A 21,747-nucleotide genomic window follows, 5' to 3' on the forward strand; every position below is an offset into this window, starting at 1 on the left:
GTGTGGTGTCATCATATCCATATGGGGGAACTGTGTGATGTCATCATGTCCATATGGAGGAACTGTGTGATGTCATCATGTCAATATGAAGGCACTGTGTGATGTCATGTCCATATGGAGCAACTTTGTGATGTCATCATGTCAATACGGAGGAGCTGTGTGATGTCATCACATCCATATGGAGGAACTGTTTGATGTCATCGTGTGCATATGGAGAAACTGTGTGATGTCATCATGTCCATATGGAGGAGCTGTGTGATGTCATCATGCCCATATGGTGGAACTGTGTGATGTCATCATGTCCATATGGAGAAACTGTGTGATGTCATCATGTCCATATGGAGGAACTGTGTGATGTCATCATGTCTATATGGAGGAACTGTGTGATGTCATCATGTCCATATGGAGGAACTGTGTGATGTCATCATGTCCATATGGAGGAACTGTGTGATGTCATCATGTCAATATGAAGGCACTGTGTGATGTCATGTCCATATGGAGCAACTTTGTGATGTCATCATGTCAATACGGAGGAGCTGTGTGATGTCATCACATCCATATGGAGGAACTGTTTGATGTCATCGTGTGCATATGGAGAAACTGTGTGATGTCATCATGTCCATATGGAGGAGCTGTGTGATGTCATCATGCCCATATGGTGGAACTGTGTGATGTCATCGTGTGCATATGGAGAAACTGTGTGATGTCATCATGTCCATATGGAGGAGCTGTGTGATGTCATCATGCCCATATGGTGGAACTGTGTGATGTCATCATGTCCATATGGAGAAACTGTGTGATGTCATCATGTCCATATGGAGGAACTGTGTGATGTCATCATGTCTATATGGAGGAACTGTGTGATGTCATCATGTCCATATGGAGGAACTGTGTGCTGTCATCATGTCCATATGGAGGAACTGTGTGATGTCATCATGTCCATATGGAGGAACTGTGTGCTGTCATCATGTCCATATGGAGGAACTGTGTGATGTCATCATGTCCATATGGAGGAACTGTGTGATGTCATCATGTCCATATGGAGGAGCTGTGTGATGTCATCATGTCCATATGAAGGAACTGTGTGATGTCATCATGCCCATATGGAGAACTGTGTGATGTCATCATGTCCATATGGAGGAGCTGTGTTATGTCATCATGCCCATATAGTGGAACTGTGTGATGTCATCATGTCCATATGGAGGAACTGTGTGATATCATCATGTCCATATGGAGGAACTGTGTGATATCATCATGTCCATATGGGGAACTGTGTGATGTCATCATGCCCATATGGTGGAACTGTGTGATGTCATCATGTCCATATAGAGAAACTGTTTGATGTCATCATGTCCATATAGAGGAACTGTGTGATGTCATCATGTCCATATGTAGGAGCTGTGTGATGTCATCATGTCCATATGGAGGAACTGTGTGATGTCATCATGTCCATATGGAGGAGCTGTGTGATGTCATCATGTCCATATAGAGGAACTGTGTGATGTCATCATGTCTATATGGGGGAACTGTGTGATGTCATCTTGTCCATATGGAGGAACTGTGTGATGTCATCATGCCCATATGGTGGAACTGTGTAATTCATCATGTCCATTTGGAGGAGCTGTGTGATGTCATCATGCCCATATGGTGGAACTGTGGGATGTCATCATGTCTATATGGAGGGAATGTGTGATGTCATCATGTCCATTTGGGGGAACTGTGTGATGTCATCATGTCTACATAGAGGAACTGTGAGATGGCATCATGTACATATGGAGGAACTGTTTGATGTCATCATGTACATATGGAGGAACTGTGTGATGTCATGTCCATATGGAGGAACTGTGTGATGTCATGTCCATATGGAGGAACTGTGTGATGTCATCATGTCCATATGGAGGAACTGTGTGATGTCATGTCCATATGGAGGAACTGTGTGATGTCATCATGTCCATATGGAGGAACTGTGTGATGTCATCATGTCCATATGGTGGGACTGTGTGATGTCATCATGCCCATATGGAGGAACTGTGTGATGTCATCGTGTCCATATGGAGGAACTGTGTGATGTCATCATGTCCATATGGTGGAACTGTGTGATGTCATCATGTCCATATGGAGGAACTGTGTGAAGTCATCATGTCCACAAGGAGGAACTGTGTGATGTCATCATGTCCATACGGTGGAACTGTGTGATGTCATCATGTCCATATGGAGAAACTGTGTGATGTCATGTCCATATGGAGGAACTGTGTGATGTCATCATGTCCATATGGAGGAACTTTGTGATGTCATCATGTCCATACGGAGGAGCTGTGTGATGTCATCATGTCCATATGGAGGAACTGTGTGATGTCATCATGTCCATATGGAGGAACTGTGTGATGTCATCATGTCCATATGGTGGAACTGTGTGATGTCATCATGTCCACAAGGAGGAACTGTGTGATGTCATCATGTCTATATGGAGGGACTGTGTGATGTCATCATATCCATATGGGGGAACTGTGTGATGTCATCATGTCTATATAGAGGAACTGCATGATGTCATCATGTCCATATGGAGGAACTGTGGGATGACATCATGTCCACATGTAGGAACTGTGTGATGTCATCATGTCCATATAGAGAAACTGTGTGATGCCATCATGTCCATATGGAGGAACTGTGGGATGTCATCATGTCCATATAGTGGAACTGTGTGATGTCATCATGTCCATATGGAGGAACTGTGTGATGTCATCATGTCCATATGGGGGAACTGTGTGATGTCATCATGTCCATATGGAGGAACTGTGTGATGTCATCATGTCCATATGGAGGAACTGTGTGATGTCATGTCCATATGGAGGAACTTTGTGATGTCATCATGTCCATATGGAGGAACTGTGTGATGTCATGTCCATATGGAGGAACTGTGTGATGTCATCATGTCCATATGGAGGAACTGTGTGATGTCATGTCCATGTGGAGGAACTCTGTGATGTCATGTCCATATGGAGGAACTGTGTGATGTCATCATGTCCATATGGAGGAACTGTGTGATGTCATCATGTCCATATGGAGGAGCTGTGCGATGTCATCATGCCCATATGGTGGAATTTTGTGATGTCATCATGTCCATATGGAGGAACTGTGGGATGTCATCATGTCCAAATGTAGGAACTGTGTGATGTCATCATGTCCATATAGAGAAACTGTTTGATGTCATCATGTCCATATAGAGAAACTGTTTGATGTCATCATGTCCATATGGAGGAACTGTGTGATGTCATCATGTCAATACGGAGGAGCTGTGTGATGTCATCATGTCCATATGGAGGAACTGTGTGATGTCATCATATCCATATGGAGGAACTGTTTGATGTCATCGTGTCCATATGGAGGAACTGTTTGATGTCATCGTGTCCATATGGAGGAACTGTGTGATGTCACCATGTCCATATGGAGGAGCTGTGTAATGTCATCATGCCCATATGGTGGAACTGTGTGATGTCATGTCCATATGGAGGAACTGTGTGATGTCATCATGTCCATATGGAGGAACTGTGTGATGTCATCATGCCCATATGGTGGAACTGTGTGATGTCATCATGTCCATATGGAGGAACTGTGGGATGTCATCATGTCCATATGTAGGAACTGTGTGATGTCATCATGTCCATATGGAGGAACTGTGTGATGTCATGTCCATATGGAGGAACTGTGTGATGTCATGTCCATATGGAGGAACTGTGTGATGTCATCATGTCCATATGGAGGAACTGTTTGATGTCATCATGTCCATATGGAGGAGCTGTGTGATGTCATCATGTCCATATGGAGGAACTGTGTGATGTCATCATGTCCATATGGAGGAACTGTGTGATGTCATCATGTCCATATGGAAGAGCTGTGTGATGTCATAATGCCCATATGGTGGAACTGTGTGATGTCATCATGTTCATATGGAGGAACTGTGTGATGTCATCATGTCCATATGGAGGAACTGTGTGATGTCATCATGTCCACATGGAGTAACTGTGTGATGTCATCATGTCCATATGGAGGAACTGTGTGATGTCATCATGTCCATATGGAGGAACTGTGTGATATCATCATGTCCATATAGAGAAACTGTTTGATGTCATCATGTCCATATAGAGGAACTGTGTGATGTCATCATGTCCATATGTAGGAGCTGTGTGATGTCATCATGTCCATATGTAGGAGCTGTGTGATGTCATCATGTCCATATGGAGGAACTGTGTGATGTCATCATGTCCATACGGAGGAACTGTGTGATGTCATCATGTCCATATGGAGGAACTGTGTGATGTAATCCTGCCCATATGGTGGAACTGTGTGATGCCATCATGTCCATATGTAGGAGCTGTGTGATGTCATCATGTCCATATGGAGGAACTGTGTGATGTCATCATGTCCATATGGAGGAGCTGTGTGATGTCATCATGTCCATATAGAGGAACTGTGTGATGTCATCATGTCTATATGGGGGAACTGTGTGATGTAATCATGTCCATATGGAGGAACTGTGTGATGTCATCATGTCCATATGGAGGAACTGTGTGATGTCATCATGTCCATATGGAGGAACAGTGTGATGTCATCATGTCCATATGGGGGAACTGCGTGATGTCATCATCTCTATATAGAGGAACTGTGAGATGTCATGTACATATGGAGGAACTGTTTGATGTCATGTCCATATGGAGGAACTGTGTGATGTCATGTCCATATGGAGGAACTGTGTGATGTCATCATGTCCATATGGAGGAACTGTGTGATGTCATCATGTCCATATGGAGGAGCTGTGCGATGTCATCATGCCCATATGGTGGAATTTTGTGATGTCATCATGTCCATATGGAGGAACTGTGGGATGTCATCATGTCCAAATGTAGGAACTGTGTGATGTCATCATGTCCATATAGAGAAACTGTTTGATGTCATGTCCATGTGGAGGAACTGTTTGATGTCATGTCCATATGGAGGAACTGTGTGATGTCATCATGTCCATATGGAGGAACTGTGTGATGTCATCATGTCCATATGGTGGAATTTATTGATGTCATCATGTCCATATGGAGGAACTGTGTGATGTCATCATGTCCATATGTAGGAGCTGTGTGATGTCATCATGTCCATATGTAGGAGCTGTGTGATGTCATCATGTCCATATGGGGGAACTGTGTGATGTCATCATGTCCATATGGAGGAACTGTGTGATGTCATCATGTCCATATGGAGGAACTGTGTGATGTCATGTCCATATGGAGGAATTTTGTGATGTCATCATGTCAATACGGAGGAACTGTGTGATGTCATCATGTCCATATGGAGGAACTGTTTGATGTCATCGTGTCCATATGGAGGAACTGTGTGATGTCATCATGTCCATATGGAGGAGCTGTGTAATGTCATCATGCCCATATGGTGGAACTGTGTGATGTCTGTCCATATGGAGGAACTGTGTGATGTCATCATGTCCATATGGAGGAACTGTGTGATGTCATCATGTCTATATGGAGAAACTGTGTGATGTCATGTCCATATGGAGGAACTGTGTGATGTCATCATGTCAATACGGAGGAGCTGTGTGATGTCATCATGTCCATATGGAGGAACTGTGTGATGTCATCATATCCATGTGGAGGAACTGTTTGATGTCATCGTGTCTATATGGAGGAACTGTTTGATGTCATCGTGTCCATATGGAGGAACTGTGTGATGTCACCATGTCCATATGGAGGAGCTGTGTAATGTCATCATGCCCATATGGTGGAACTGTGTGATGTCATGTCCATATGGAGGAACTGTGTGATGTCATCATGTCCATATGGAGGAACTGTGTGATGTCATCATGTCCATATGGAGGAACTGTGTGATGTCATCATGTCTATATGGAGAAACTGTGTGATGTCATGTCCATATGGAGGAACTGTTTGATGTCATCATGTCCATATGGAGGAACTGTGTGATGTCATGTCCATATGGAGGAACTGTGTGATGTCATGTCCATATAGAGAAACTGTTTGATGTCATCATGTCCATATAGAGGAACTGTGTGATGTCATCATGTCCATATGTAGGAGCTGTGTGATGTCATCATGTCCATATGGAGGAGCTGTGTGATGTCATCATGTCCATATAGAGAAAATGTGTGATGTCATCATGTCTATATGGGGGAACTGTGTGATGTCATCATGTCAATATGGAGGAACTGTGTGATGTCATCATGCCCATATGGAGGAACTGTGTGATGTCATCGTGTCCATATGGAGGAACTGTGTGATGTCATCATGTCCACAAGGAGGAACTGTGTGATGTCATCATGTCCATACGGTGGAACTGTGTGATGTCATCATGTCCATATGGAGAAACTGTGTGATGTCATGTCCATATGGAGGAACTGTGTGATGTCATCATGTCCATATGGAGGAACTTTGTAATGTCATCATGTCCATATGGAGGAGCTGTGTGATGTCATCATGTCCACATGTAGGAACTGTGTGATGTCATCATGTCCATATAGAGAAACTGTGTGATGTCATCATGTCCATATGGAGGAACTGTGGGATGTCATCATGTCCATATAGTGGAACTGTGTGATGTCATCATGTCCATATGGAGGAACTGTGTGATGTCATCATGCCCATATGGAGGAGCTGTGTGATGTCATCATGTCCGTATGGTGGAACTGTGTGATGTCATCATGTCTATATAGAGGAACTGTGTGATGTCATCATGTCCATATGGAGGAGCTGTGTGGTGTCATCATGTCCATATGGAGGAGCTGTGTGATGTCATGTCCATATGGAGGAGCTGTGTGATGTCATCATGTCTATATAGAGGAACTGTGTGATGTCATCATGTCCATATGGAGGAACTGTGTGATGTCATCATGTCCATATGGAGGAGCTGTGTGATGTCATCATGTCCGTATGGTGGAACTGTGTGATGTCATCATGTCCATATGGAGGAGCTGTGTGATGTCATCATGTCCGTATGGTGGAACTGTGTGATGTCATCATGTCTATATAGAGGAACTGTGTAATGTCATGTCCATATGGAGGAACTGTGTGATGTCATCATGTCTATATGGGGGAACTGTGTGATGTCATCATGTCCATATGGTGGAACTGTGTGATGTCATCATGTCTATATGGGGGAACTGTGTGATGTCATCATGTCCATATGGAGGAACTGTGTGATGTCATCATGTCTATATGTAGGAACTGTGTGATGTCATCATGTATATATATGGAGGAACTGTGTGATGTCATCATGTATATATGGAGGAACTGTGTGATGTCATCATATCCATATGGAGGAACTATGTGATGTCATCATGTCTATATAGAGGAACTGTGTGATGTCATCATGTCCATATGGAGAAAATATGTGAGGAATATGTCCAGAAACTTGTAGAAACTATGTCACCAAGAATGAAGGCGAACGGTGGTCCAATTTGGGACTAGCAGAGTGTACCTAATAAAGTGGCCACTGAGTGTATTTCAGGTATTCATGCCAGTGGGTGAAAAGAAAAGGTCCATGGTTATATTTGCTGTAGCAATAATCCAACAGCACTTCGGCGTAGCCGAAACGTCTCATAGACATGGCTGAATAAACGACCACAGTTTTTCACAGTTTGGAGTGCTGTTGGATTATTGCTATTGAAGTTTGTGGGGGTCCGTGACCCGGTCCCTTGGCCTGGCGGCACCCATCATTACTGACAATGCCTGGTTTGCTGCTTCTCCCCTCTTTTGCTGGTATTAGACATGAGCGAACTTACAGCGACTCTTTCCTAGGACTGTATCCACCATTTCCAGCCCACCGGAGCACCTGAAAGCTGAACTAATTTATGCAGGATAAAGCCATCAACTGCCGAGCCGAGAAGTTCGTGACGAATCGAATTTACTGTAAGTTCGCTCATCTCTAACTGGTATATTTGCTGTACATACATATTGTTACTGTCTACATAAAACCTATATTTCCCTTGTAATATTGCTGCTTTTTGTCATACGTGCTCTTTTAGTCCTTTACTTATTTATTTAGGTTATGAAGCTGTAATATATTTAGTTTTAAGACAACAGTAAAGTAAATAAAAGGAAATACATCACTAATTGAAAGCTAAAGCCGCGGTTTGGGAATCTATCTCCCAGGCTTGTTCTGGGTCCTGGCCAAAAAAAGGTTAAGAACCTCAGCGCAAATCCTCCATAATAATTCCCCTGAAATTGTCATATCCTGTTAAATCCGAGTTACCCATCCCCCCCCCCCCCCCCCAAAAAAAAATATATTTTTAAATAAATGCATCAAAAACCAGCAGAATGTATGAAATAAAGAAAAGGGGGAATCTTTATAGCTTCTCTATTACAGCTTCTCTAGGTGTAAGTAAGTCAGTGTTTCCCAACCAGGGTGCCTCCAGCTGTTGCAAAACTACAACTACAACAAGTTGTAATTTTGCAACAGCTGGAGGCACTGTGGCTGGGAAACACCGTTGTAGGTGCTACTTCTGCTTCGGATTACAAATACTGATGCACAATACACAAGTGGTTAAAAGGATGTGCAGTGTACCACTACGTGGGTTTCCAAATTTTTGACATGTCCCAGGGATGTGGCTGCACAAAAAATGTACAATGTAAAAGTGTTTCATTGTACAAAGGTAAGTAAAACATATAAAAAAAACTGTATATAACCCGAAAGAAGAAAATCACAGCGTAGCCATGGGTCTAGTGTGGTAGCCACGGGGGTGTTAGGAAATACCTTATCACTTCGTGACGCCAGGGCACTGTTATCCTATACACGGTCTGAGGTTGGAGACAGCTTCTCCTGGGCCAGACACAGGGAGTAAAGGAACACTCTGATGTCAGGTTATGGATAACTGTATTTACTGAGCTGGTGCAGATGGTATTACACAGTCTGGTGCAGAGTGAGAGGATGCAGTGTAACCGCTTGGGAGCTATGTTGCCTTGCTGGGACTTGTGGTGCTTACACCAAATGAATTGGTACTGACTTGAAAGATGGGTGGATTTATCCTAGTAGGTAAGGTTCTGTCAAGGTCCTGTAGCTTTCTCCGCCAGGGCATGAACTTCCTCTGTGCGGGTGCGTGATCCTTGCAGAATGACCTGTGGTGAGGGTGTGATGAGGGCAGATGGAATTACCCAAGGGGCAGATGGCATTAACACCTTGTGTTTGTGACGCCAGGGCGTGGTTTATCCTCTACACCACCCAAAGGTATACCGCTGGATCCTGGGCTAGGCAAGGAGGCAATAATGACTCCGACACCAAGTTACTGAGTCAGACAGGTGTAACAGTCTATACAGCTTGGCTGGGACCACGGAGGGGACCAGTGACTTCAGAGACCACAGGGCTTGCTGGGACTTATGGTGGACTTGGACAATTTGATGCAGGGCCACGCTAACTTGATACAGAATACTTGACTGAGACTGACTATGATTGACTTTACCCCGTTTGTAGCTGACCAGGTTTTGACTTGGACGTGGGGGGTAGTGGATTTGTGGATCCGTGGCTGCGTGGTAGACTTTGGCCTCCTCTGGACTCCAGACACTCACCTAGGACTTGACCTCACTGCACTCAGCTCAGCAGGAACTAAGGGCTCGTTCACACGGCCGTCTGTCCCCGTTGTTTTATCCCCGTTTTGTTTCCTTTCTTGCAGGCTTTAAACGGATTCAAAACGGTTAAAAAAAATCCCATTCATGTGATCCGTATTTTCAATCCGTTTTTTGATCCGTTTTTACTTTTGAGCATGCTCAGAACAAAATACATTTTTTTTTTGGGGGGGGGGGGGTTATTAACTGAACAAAAACGGATACAAACGGATAACATCCATTTCCATACGTTATTGTCCGTTTTTTTAAAGTCTGCTTTTTTTATCTTTGACGGGAGAAGAACGGGACGGGTCTAGACGGCCGTGTGAACGCAGCCTAAGAGAGTGAGCGAGCTCCACCCAGGGTTTATATGGGGGAGACTCAGGAGGGGTCCCATAGGTCACCCTTCTAGGTCACGTGGTCACTGGTACCTTCCCTGGTTACAATCACATGACAACTACACTTAAAGGTATATCACATCAGACTGGATAACATAGGCATTTAAGGCAATGTACATAAGAGACCGGTGAAGGGGGCCCAGGGGTCACAGAATGGAGTCTGCCGGAGAGGGCAGCTAGGATACAGGGGGGCAACTACTGTACTGGGCCACCACAGACCGGATAAAGTAAATTAGATCTGGGCCTTCCCTTGAGGCTTCTACACACAACACAACGAACCACAACTCGTCCCCCACTACACTATATGGGGAAGAATTTAGAGGTTTCCATTGGGATACAGACAGGGTCACATGGGGGTACACTTCTCCTCTGCTTAAAGGCACAGTAACACATTTAACATACATTGGGATAACAACAATAAGATAATGATAAAAATGCTGTATATTAATTTCTTAATAAAGTGCATAACATAATTAATGCCACGATCAGTCCAAAGCCACGAGACAGCCATTGGTGCTGGGACACACTGGAACATGTTGTGATTTATTAGCATCACCACAATACTGTTTGTAGGTGGGGTTTAGGGACGGACTGACCGGCCGGTCCGATCGGATGTCATCGAGGTTCCGTCCGGGTAAAGGGCACGCTGCGGCCGCTGCTGAGGATCCAGGACACTTGTCCCGGATCCCCAGCAGACCACTCTGCAGCTTACACAGAGGAGACATGACCTCTGCCCCCACGCAGCGCATGCGCCGATGACGTCACTCATTGGCGCCTGCATTGTGGAGTAAGAAGGACACGGGCCCCTGCTGCGCTCCAGAGGAGAAGATCCGCATTATTTTAGAAGATAAGCATTATTTTTTTTTTCAACCTGGGAAGGGGGGATGGGGAAAAACTCTGCCTACACCTACTAGAATGCGGAGGGGCGGGACTCTACCTCTGCTGGGGGAGGGGAGGGGGGTACTCTAACTCAGCGGTCTACACCTACTGGGGGGGGGGGACACTAACTCTGCTGCCTACACTTAATGGGGGAGGGGAGGACTCTAACTCAGCGATCTACACCTACTGAAGGAGGGAATCTAACTCTGCTGCTTACACCTACTGGGGGGGGGGGACTCTAACTCTGCTGCCTACACCTACTGAGGGGGGTCTCTAATTCTGCTGTCTACACCTACTGGGGGGAACTCTAACTCTGCTGTCTGCATTAACTGTGGGGGACTCTAACTCTGCTGCCTACACCTACTGTGGGGGGGACTAACTCTACTGCCTACACCTACTGTGGGGGAACTGTAATTCTGCTGTCTACCCCTACTGGGGGGAACTCTAACTCTGCTGTCTGCATTAACTGAGGGAGGGACTCTAACTCTCCTGCCTACACCTACTGTGGGGGACTCTAACTCTGCTGCCTTCACCTATTGTGAGAGGGAATCTAACTTTGCTGCCTGTACTTACGGGGGGGGGGGGGGACACTCTAACTTTGCTGCCTACACCTACTAGGGGGGGACTCTAACTTTGCTGCCTACACCTACTTGGGGGCGACTCTAACTCTGTTGTCTACACCTACTGGGGGGAACTCTAACTCTGCTGTCTGCATTAACTGGGGTGGAACTCTGCTGCCTACACCTACTGTGGGGGGGGGGGGCTCTAACTCTACTGCCTACACCTACAGTGGGGGGTCTCTAATTCTGCTGTCTACACCTACTGGGGGGAACTCTAACTCTCCTGTCTGCATTAACTGGGGAGGGACTCTAACTCTGCTGCCTACACGTACTGGGGGGGGACTCTAACTCTGCTGCCTTCACCTACGGGGGGGGACTCTAACTCTGCTGCCTGCACCTACTGGGGGGAGGTGGAAAACTCTGCTGCCTGCACCTACTGGGGGGGGGCTCTAACTCTGCTGCCTACACCTACTTGGGGGGAGACTCTAACTCTGCTGCCTTCACCTACCGGGGGGTACTCTAACTCTGTTGCCTGCACCTACTGGGGGGACTCTAACTCTGCTGTCTACACCTATTGGGGGGGACCCTGCTGCCTACATTTACTGTGGGGGAACTCTGCTGCCTACACCCACTACGGGAGTACTCTGCTACCTACACCTACTATGGGGGAACTCTGCTGCCTACACCTACTATTGGAGAACTCTGCTGCCTACACCTAATGTGAGGGAACTCTGCTGCCTACACCTAATGTGAGTGACTACTATGTTCCTGCCTAGCTAATATGGGGACAAACTACTAATCTAAGAGGAGGGCAAGCAGATAGTTCAAGAAGTAAAGGACGCACTCACCCTGGACATTTGCTTGAAGAGATCTTTATTCACATGTAGTAAAAGCGTACAGCGAGTAGAAGCAGAGGACCGGCCTCACAGAAGGGCTACCTACTAACTACATAGGGGGTTTTCATAATGCCCCTCCCGCAACTAGACTCTGGATCCGCAATTGGGTGGAGGGGGTGGGGTGGGGGGTCTGGCTACCTACTTGACTAACTCCCTTGCTACCTAACTTTGTACCTGGATGCCTAACTAATTACCTGCATACCTGGCTATCTAACTACCTACCTACATGCCTGGCTTCATAACTACCTACCTACATATCTTGCTACCTACCAACATATCTGGCTACCTAACTATGTACCTACCTGGCCTTCATACATGGCTGCATAACTTCCTAGCTAGCAACCTACCTACCTACCTGGCTAGTAACCTACCTACATATATGGCTTCCTGATCTACCTACCTAGTTAACTATTTATCTTGCTACCTACCTATCTGCCCTTTTACTGTGCAGGGCACCAAGAAGGGCTTAATAACATTTAGGGGCTTATAGATGGAAAGATTGTGTAGAGGAGGGGACGGCACTGGAAAAATGTAGAGTCTAACATGTTTGTCCTGCAGATGTTTATGGATCGACATGGCGGTCTGATCTGGACGGAGAAGAAAAGGAAAGAGGACGCTGCCGATCAGAAAATAAATAATTGTGAGTCCCTAGATGTACCTGTGATCACTTATATGGTATACAGATCCTGTGTACAGTGTCATACTTATTGTAGGCCCAAAAAAATGAATCACTATGTTTTAATAACATGGCAATGTATCCACCATTTTGTATGAATTCTCAGAAGACCTAAGTATCACTCTAGAAATGTGTATTCCTGTGAATGTTTAAGTGTTATCTACCGCCATATGGTCCTGTATATTATACCTAATATTGTATACAGATCCTGTGTAGTATACTGGTCTGTGTATAGTGGTTTTATTTAGTACAGTATGGCGGTATTATCCAGTTATTGTGTGGTGGTATATATTTACTCCTTGTATACTGGTATTATTGGTCATGCAAAATTATTTTACCTACCTTAAAGTGTTTCTTATATATAAAATATAGTTTATTTTGTGTGTAGGGCTGTTGGAGGGATTTGGGTAGAATAGGGGCAGAAGTGTGACCAGCGGCAGAGCATCGCAGGGGGCCCCTTACTTTTTTTGGTCCGGGGGCCCTGTGTGTTGTCAGTCTGCCCCTGGTGGGGTTTGGCAACTTTTCTTGACCACGTGCGAATTTGGGCTTTTGGTGCTGTCTTTCTATCTTTACACATAAAAAAAACCCCATAAATTTGGCATTATCCTAATCTTTATGTTAAATCAAAGCGTCATTCATACCACACAGAAAATTAGACAAGTGCAATTCGTTTTGAAAAGAATGCCCGAAAAAAAAAAATCACAAAATCCCGAAAAAGCATATGAATACGAATATACAGTTAACCCCTTAAGGACCGGGGGTTTTTCCGTTTTTGCATTTTCGTTTTTTGCTCCTTGCCTTTAAAAAATCATAACTCTTTCAATTTTGCACCTAAAAATCCATATGATGGCTTATTTTTTGCGCCACCAATTCTACTTTGTAATAACGTCAGTCATTTTGCCCAAAAATCTACGGTGAAACGGAAAAAAAATCATTGTGCGACAAAATTGAAAAAAAAACGCAGTTTTGTAACTTTTGGGGGCTTCAGTTTCTACGTAGTACATTTTTCGGTAAAAATGACACCTTATCTTTATTCTGTAGGTACAATACGATTAAAATGATCCCCTACATATATAGGTTTGATTTTGTCAGACTTCTGGAAAAAATCATAACTACATGCAGGAAAATTAATATGTTTAAAATTGTCATCTTCTGACCCCTATAACTTTTTTATTTTTCCGTGTATGGGGCGGTATGAGGGCTCATTTTTTGTGCCGTGATCTGAAGTTTTTAACGGTACCATTTTTGCATTGATAGGACTTATTGATCGCTTTTTATTCATTTTTAAATTATATAAAAAGTGACCAAAAATGCACTGTTTTGGACTTTGGAATTTTTTTGCGCACACGCCATTGACCGAGCTGTTTAATTAATGATATATTTTTATAATTCGGACATTTCCGCACGCGGTGATACCATATATGTTTGTTTTTATTTTTATTTACACTGTTTTTTTTTTTTTTATTGTAAAAGGGGGGTGATTCAAACTTTTAATAGGGGAGGAGTTAAATGATCTTTATTCACTTTTTTTTTTCACTTTTTTTTTGCAGTGTTATAGGTCCCATAGGGACCTATAACACTGCACACACTGATCTCTTATACTGATCATTGTTATCCCATAGGGACCTATAACACTGCACACACTGATCTTCATCATTGATCACTGGTTTCTCATAAGAAACCAGTGATCAACGATTCTGCCGCATGACTGCTCATGCCTGGATCTCAGGCACTGAGCAGTCATTCGGCGATCGGACAGCGAGGAGGCAGCTGTCCTGTCAGCTGTTCGGGATGCCGCGATTAGCCACGGCTATCCCGAACAGCCCGACTGAGCTAGCCGGCCACTTTCGGTTTTGCTTTTAGCCGCGCGGCTCAGCTCTGAGCGTGCGGCTAAAGGGTTAATAGCGTGCGGCGCCACGATCGGCGATGCGCGCTATTAGAGGCGGGTCCCGGCTTCACTATGACGCCGGGCCCGCCGTGATATGACGCGGGGTTACTGTGTAACCCCGCGTTATATCAGGAGAGCAGGACCAAGGGCGTACCTGTACGCCCATGGTCCTTAAGGGGTTAAGGAATGCATTCGTTAATTAACGAATATGCATGTTAACGAACAACGAATGCATTCGTTATCAGTATACCGAAAGTCGGGGCCATGCATCAACTGCTATCCTGCAGCGCATAATGCTTAAGCTGCTGCCGGATAGCAGTTGAAGCAGCCCGGGCAGGTTCACTCACCTTTCCGCGCTGCTCCGGATCTTCCTCTGGTGGGACCTGGGCTGGTCTGGGGCCTTCATACGGGTCTCCCTCTGACGTCGTCATGACGCCATCGCGCATGCCGTCCCGTCATCCAATAGGAACGGCGTGCGGCAGTGACATGATGGCGTCGCTATGGAGGCCCAGTAAGGCCTTGCGGCAGACAGCGGAGGACCAGAGAAGACCAGGAGAGCCCAGCAGAGCCCAGCGGAGTACTGAAGAGGACTAGGAGAGCCCAGCGGAGGCCGGGGGACACCATCGGGAGCAGCGGGGACAGGTGAGTAGGACTTTTCTTTTTTACATTGCACAAATCCCTCAACATACGAATTACCATCGTATGTTGAGGGATCACTAGACATGTGCAGAACCAAAAATCAGAATTAACAAATGCATCCGTTTTTTTAAAATGAATGCATCCGTTTTTTTAAAAATGAATGCATCCAAAAACGGAAAAAAAATTTGCCGATGCGTCCGAAAACCGAATATGACGAATGCACAGCATTCCGAATATTCACAGAACCAAAAATTAAAAAAAAAACGAAAACGACCAAAACGAAAAAAACTTAATTTTTGGTTCTGCACATGTCTACAGAAAATGCAATTTCAAGAAAACCCAAAACAATGACAAAATTGTGGGTTTTCCCCCATCAAAAACTAAATTAAAGGGGTACTCCACTGGAAAACATTATTATTATTATTTTTTTTAATCAACTGATTACAGAAAGTTAAACAGATTAGTAAATTACTTCTATTAAAAATTCTTAATCCTTCTAGTACTTATCAGCTGCTGTATGTTCCACAGGAAGTTCTATTTTTAAAAAAAATGTATTTTCTGTCTGACAACAGTGCTCTCTGCTGACACCTCTGTCCATTTTAGGAATTGTCCAGAGCAAGATAGGTTTGCTATGGGGATTTGCTCCTACTCTGGACAGTTCCTAAAATGGACAGAGGTGTCAGCAGAGAGCACTGTGGTCAGACAGAAAGGAAATTCAAAAAGCAAATAACTTCCTGTGGAGCATACAGAAGCTTATAAGTACTGGAAGGATACATTTTTTTTAATAGAAGTCATTTACAAATCTGTTTAACTTTCTGGCACCAGTTGAATTTTTTTTTCCAGCGGAGTACCCCTTTTAGTTTTCAATACATTAAAAGGAAACTGACAGCTGCGTCACCCACACTACTGTGTGTTGACACTGTTCACCTTATTTTTCTAGGTGCCCTCCGTCTCAATATATTAGGGTCTTTGGTGTACTCGTGATGTCTCCTAGTCTGGCGGCAGCCCAGACTCTCACTGCGCACGCATAGCGGCTACATGCAGAAGAGGGAGAGTCCCGTGCATTTTGGGGCTAGGGAACATCTCCGACCCAAATTTACATATTAGTATTTGTACCGACCTAAATGGAACAGTGACACCTAGGAAAATAAGGATCTGTTCACATGGCATTAGAAGCCCAACACACTTCTAATGGATTCCGCACTCCCGTTGACACTTCAGAATTTCCGTTTGCGGAATTCCGTCTCAAATGACAGTCTAATACACTTCTATGGGATTCCGCAGTCCCGTTGACAAGTGTCAGCGGGAGTGCGGGATCCCCTAGAAGTGTATTGGGCTTTCATTTGAGGCGGAATTCCGCAAACGGAAATTCTTCTGTATGAATAGACCCCAAGGCAACCCCCAGCCGGTTAATGGGGGAGACGCTGCTGTCGTTTTACACTTGAATGTACTCAAATTATCGAATATTACAGCTCACCCTATCAAAACAAGATACATAGATGGGAAAATGACACAATGACAAAATGTTACTGTTCAAAAAAAAACACTCCATCTGCGCAGCCCAAAATAACTGGGTCCTTAAAGGGTACCTCTCATCAAATAAACTTTTGATATATTTTAGATTAGTGAATGTTGAATAACTTTCCAATAGCATGTTAATGAAAAATCTGCTTCTTTCTATTGTATTTTTCCCGATCAGTCCTGTCAGCAAGCATTTCCGACTCATGCTGGAGTCCTAAACACTCAGAGCTGCCAGCCTGCTTTGTTCACAGCCAAACAGGCTGTGAACAAAGCAGGCTGGCAGCTCTGAGTGTTCTCCTTTGTGAACAAAGCAGACTGGCAGCTCCTAGTGTTTAGGACTCCAGCATGAGTCTGAAATGCTTGCTGCCAGGACTGGTAGGGAGACCCCTAGTGGTCATTTCTTCAAAGTGGAAAATTAAATAGAAAGAAGCATATTTTTTAATAACATGCAATTGTAAAGTTATTCTGCATACATTAATCTATAATATATCAAAAGTTTTTTTGATGAGAGGTACCCTTTAAGGGATCAGCTATAAAGGTGGCAGGCTCTGTTGTTTCTTTTGTGGATTGGGGATATGTGTTTTATTATGTTACTGTCTGCATTCTCTACTTTTATGACATAACGGAGTATTGAGCCCTTCACCTCTCTAGACGGCATTGTATGCGACGTTATAGATTAAATAGAAAAAAAGGGACATCGACCGCACATCAGTTGTTATTTCTCACAGTGATCTAACGTTTATGGAGCGAATATAAGGGCTTTTGGGAAACATTTAGAGGAAAGTCTATAAGTCACTTATCACTTCCAGTGAGTCCTAACATAAAGGGGTACTCAGCCCCTAGACATCTTATTCCCTATCAAAATGTGGTGGTCCAGTACAGGAGTTGCACCCCGTACCCTTGCTGTCCTGTCAGGCAGCCTCCATACAGTGTCCCCTGGGCTCCCTGCACCCGTTCCCCTTGTTCCTGTCCTTCTATGCCTATGTTATGCTGTGTACTGTATATAAAATGTGTTATAGCTTTAAGAACAGCTGTTGTCATGTGATTGTAACCCAGTGAGGTGTCAGTGATCATGTGACCTAAGGGTGACCTATGGGACCCCTCCTAGTCTCCCCTATATAAGTCCTGGGTGGAGCCTCTGCTCTCTCTCAGTCTTTGCTGAGTTGCAATGAGGTGAAGTCCTAGGTGTCTGGAGTCCAGAAGAGGCCTAAAGTCAGTCAAGCAGCCACGGATACTCAATTCCATTGCCCCACAGGTCAAGTCAAAGCCTGGTAAGCCACAGAAGGGGTGAAGTCAGTCATAGTCTGTCATAGTCAGGTCGGTCCAAGTCATCCTGTCTCAAGTCAGATTGGCCTGCATCCAAATTGTCCAAGTCCACTATAAGTCCCAGCAAGCCCTAAGGTCTCTGAAGTCACTGGTCACCTCCTTGGGCCTCATCACACCCTCACCACACAAAGGATAGGGGATAAGATGTCTTATCGCGGGGGTACCGCGATCTCAGCAGCACCACGCTAGACATCCGGTGCACAGAGCGAACTTTGCCAGATGACTGGCGATGCAGGGTGGAGGCTCGCTTTGTCACGGTCACGCCCCTCATTGCAAGTCTATGGGACGGGGCAAGACTTCCGCCACACCCCCTCCCATATACTTGCATTAAGGGGGCGTGGCCGTGATGTCACGAGCCTCCGGCGCTGCATCCAACGCTCTAAACGAAGGCCGGGTGCATCAGGGAGATCGCGGGGGTCCCCAGCGGCTGGACCCTCGTGATCAGACATCTTTGGATAGGGGATAAGATGTCTAGGGACAGAGTACCCCTTTAAGGGGCTGCAAAAGACTGTAAATACTGACAGGCCAGTCCCATGAGCAGGTAGCCTTCCCTGTGCCATCATGGCCACTGCTAGATACTGCCAGTTAATAAATAGTGTTGCTCGCGAATATTCGCAATGCAAATTTTATTTGCGACTATCGCATATTCGCAAATTCGCAAATATAGCACTATATATTCGTAATTACGAATATTGTTTTATTTTTTCACAGTACACATCACAGTGATCACCCCTCTCTGCTTCCAGCTTGTGTGGTGTAAGAAGGCTCTAATACTACTGTGTGAGACTGGCGTGCGAATTTTCGCATATACGAAAATATGCAAACGCTAATTTTTTCATATACTAATTTTCACATATGCTAATTTTCGCATACGCGAAAATAAAATGCGAATATTACGAATCTTCGTCAATATATTCGCAAAATATCGTAAATTCGAATATGGCCTTTGCCGCTGAACACTTTTAATAGAGCACACGTGTCCACATTACAGCAATTCTTGTGTCACCTGCTTTGCAGTCACATGACTCAGATCCCTCACCCATGGAGGCAAATAAAAAACTTATCAAAGAAAAAGGAGGATCTTGGTAACAAATAAAAAGACAACAGCTTTTGCACTTTATCGGAGTCCGCCATCTGAATGCTGTGACCTGCTGCTTTTTGGTTAATACTATATACTGTTATTACATAAAACCCATTATACAGAGACCACTATACAGGGTGCTCCCAGCTGTTGCAAAACTACAACTTCCAGCATGCCCTTTGGTTGTCTGGGCATGCTGGGAATTGCAGGTGGGAAGCACTAGTATTTCAACACAGTAGTATACACACATCAGTATACAAAGCATATACATACATCAGTATACAGTGATCCCTCAACTTACAATGGCCTCAACATACAATAGTTTCAACATACAATGGTCTTTTCTGGACCATTGTAAGTTGCAACCAGACTCAACATACAATCACAATCTGGACAAAGACAGTCCAGATCTGTGAAACTTGTCAATAGCTGAGAGAACTGACCAATCAGAATGTGTAATTTACTGGTAAAACACCTGTATTACTGACTGGTATCTGGTAACGCCCCCTACAGTACAGGGAGGTATTACATGTTCTGTACTACTCTGTACGTGTATTACTGAAGTGTATGCACTGACTGGTGTCTGGTAGCGCCCCCTACAGTACAGGGAGGTATTACATGTTCTGTTCTCTTTACCTGTATTACTGAAGTGTATGCACTGACTGGTGTCTGGTAGCGCCCCCTACAGTACAGGGAGGTATTACATGTTCTGTACTCTTTACCTGTATTACTGAAGTGTATGCACTGACTAGTGTCTGGTAGCGCCCCCTACAGTACAGGGAGGTATTACATGTTCTGTACTCTTTACCTGTATTACTGAAGTGTATGCACTGACTGGTGTCTGGTAGCGCCCCCTACGGTACAGGGAGGTATTACATGTTCTGTACTCTTTACCTGTACCAGGGTTAGCTGCTCCTTTGGACACCAGGTGGGGGCGGCTCCATGTTACTTTTTAGGACACTGTGTTCTATACAGGACACCGAAGAAGCTTCTGTCCTCTACATAGACCAGTGTTTCCCAAGCAGGGTGCCCCCAACTGTTGCAAAACTACAACTCCCAGCATGCCCGGACAGCCTGCTGGGAGTTGTAGTTTTGCAACAGCTGGAGGCTCCCTGCTTGGAAAACACTGACATAGACAGTGATTTACAGCTCCCAGAAGATCTTTCTTACTTTTACATGTAAGGATTTGCTTTATATATAAATATATATGTATATATATATATATATATATATATATATATATATATATTAGTTATCTACTTATTTTTCTTTAATCCTTACTTTTTCCTATATTTGGATGATGTTTTGGGGCTTTAGAACCAATTACCAGGTTTCCATAGAGTTCTGGTCTCAACATACAATGGTCCCAACATACAATGGTCGTCCCAGAACCAATTAATATTGTAACTTGAGGGACTACTGTACAAAGCATACACACACATCAGTATACATAGCATACACACACATCAGTATACATAGCATATACACACATCAGTATACATAGCATATACACACATCAGTATACATAGCATATACACACACCAGTATACATAGCATATACACACATCAGTATACATAGCATATACACACATCAGTATACATAGCATATACACACACCAGTATACATAGCATATACACACATCAGTATACAAAGCACATACACACATTAGTATACAAAGCATATACACACATCAGTATACAAAGCATATACACACATCAGTATACATAGCATATACACACATCAGTATACATAGCATATACACACATCAGTATACATAGCATATACACACATCAGTATACATAGCATATACACACATCAGTATACATAGCATATACACACATCAGTATACAAAGCATATACACACACATCAGTATACAAAGCATATACACACATCAGTATACAAAGCATATACACAGATCAGTATACAAAGCATATACACACATCAGTATACAAAGCATATACACACATCAGTATACATAACATATACACACCTCAGTATACAAAGCATATACACACATCAGTATACATAGCATATACACACATCAGTATACAAAGCATATACACACATCAGTATACATAGCATATACACACACCAGTATACATAGCATATACACACATCAGTATACATAGCATATACACACATCAGTATACATAGCATATACACACATCAGTATACAAAAAATATACACACATCAGTATACATAGCATATACACACATCAGTATACATAGCATATACACACATCAGTATACAAAGCGTATACATAACATAT

This window comes from Hyla sarda, chromosome 6 (genome assembly GCF_029499605.1).
Source record: "Hyla sarda isolate aHylSar1 chromosome 6, aHylSar1.hap1, whole genome shotgun sequence".
NCBI lineage: Eukaryota > Metazoa > Chordata > Amphibia > Anura > Hylidae > Hyla > Hyla sarda.